Here is a 2,023-nt window from a genome sequence, read left to right as displayed (position 1 = left end):
CAGACTTTAATCCAAAAATTGGAAGAAAATTATTTTTCTAGAGAAAAATTTGTCCAAACTGATATATCGAAATGAAGTGTTTCCTCATCCTTGTAGTCTTTTGGTGTATTAACTAGATCCCAGAGTGAAAATTTTGGATTTAAACCTTTTGAATTCCCATTAACCAAAATTACCCCAGATGTTAATTTTTCATAGGGCGACATTGTTCTTTGCTATGATAATTGCATTTCATAATTAATACATTAAGTTCACCGCATATCATCATTACATTATTTAGATATACACCATTATACATCATCATGCGCAATTACATAAAAGGAAACAACACCATCATCATCAATGTAGTCGAAGAAATCATGTACACATATAGAGACACTAGGATTGGTCCAAGACCGGGGCAAAACCCACTATGGGGAAAACCCTTGCAAATCTTCTTCTTCTTATATCATCATCAAATTATGCAACAAAAGAGAGTACAATGATCCTTAACTTTATCTATGTAGCAAAAAAATAATGATATCCATGAAACAGATCTAATCATGCTAGGAATCAGAACCCTCATACTGATGGTAGTAATGTGTTGTCACAAACTGATGCCAACTGTTGTATACTATTGTCACTGTGTCGAACACTGTTGAGCACTATTATCACTGTCAATGAACCGAATACATATGTTTACAACGGATACTAAAAAATTAGATTTACAGATTTGTATAACAATAGAGAGAAACCCAGATCTACTAGGTCACTGAAGTCAATTGAAGCCAAGATGTCAAAGCCTAGATATGAACTTTGGTCGCTTTCATCATAAATGTATGTGTGCGATCGAAATTCCCTAGTCATTATCTCGGATACTGTGTGAGAGTGAATCTGACTTCCCGGACGCTCTTAGGAAGACTCTGTGCAAGCAACCGGAGTGAAATACACCTAAAATTCTTGATCACTCCCTTGAAGTTACTTTGCATGCATCCAGGACAACCTGGTCACTCTTAGAACCACTCTGTACGAGCGACCAGGGACCGATACCTCCATATTTGCCTCTAAAGCCATAGTCACTCCCATAATCCTTTGTGTTAGTGTCCATGGGTCTCTGATCGCTCTCATAGGCCTATGCGCCAGTGTCCAGGGACTAGAATGCCCTGTTCTATGCTAGCGTTTGAGATCTAGAAAACCCTAACCCAAAGCGAACCTTTCGCCTGTGATTTTGGACCCCTAAGCGAACTCCTTCCATTGAACCTGTGCAAACCAAGACAAAAGAGAAGAGAAGGTGTGTCCAAATGATATTGAGGTCTCTTTTATTTATAGGCTCCCCTGACGGCTCACTTGGGGTTAAGAGTTTCCCAAGCAGTTACTCATGTGGTTAGGGCTGACCCATTCCATAATACATGTATGAATAAAATAATTCATAACTGAACTTTTGCTTAACCAAATTGGCTGATATTTAGGTCGATTTTGGTCCTCTCGAAAAAAGGAATCTAATGGAATTAACATCTTTATAATTTGAGTTTTCCAAGGTGGAATTTTACCGCAGTTATAAAAATTAACACTCCCTCTCAGCTAGGGAGAATTCCACCTACCAATATCTGTCCATCGAACAATATGCTATTTTAGAATCTTCAAGTGTCATCACGTATCATCATGAAATATATATGTGATGTAGTCATTGTGCCATGTCCTTATCAAGTGTCTCGTCATCACAAACCATCATTGTACATCTTGATCTATCCTTTGCTTATTCCTGTGTATCTCATGATTGTTCCTACTCATATGCTGAACATTCTCGGATCTAGAAGAATAAGAATTTGATACTAGGGGGAGCTTAAGATAACACCCTTTATCCATTAGGCTTTTATCTGGAATCTCTATCGGCAGGCTACTACCCATAATATCATCATCGATCGTCATCAGAGAGAATATCATCAAGGATCACATCTCAACTTGGAACCACATCAGGGAGAAATAGCTTCCACACATACTAAGCAATAGGATAACTCATCACACAGGGGAGTACACCCTTGACCAT

This window comes from Pinus tabuliformis, chromosome 8, assembly GCF_031772625.1.
Source record: "Pinus tabuliformis cultivar Carrire ecotype Pingquan chromosome 8, CPIR1, whole genome shotgun sequence".
In the NCBI taxonomy this organism is placed as follows: Eukaryota; Viridiplantae; Streptophyta; class Pinopsida; order Pinales; family Pinaceae; genus Pinus; species Pinus tabuliformis.
The sequence above is the reverse complement of the archived record's forward strand: the minus strand, read 5'-3'. Positions refer to the sequence as shown.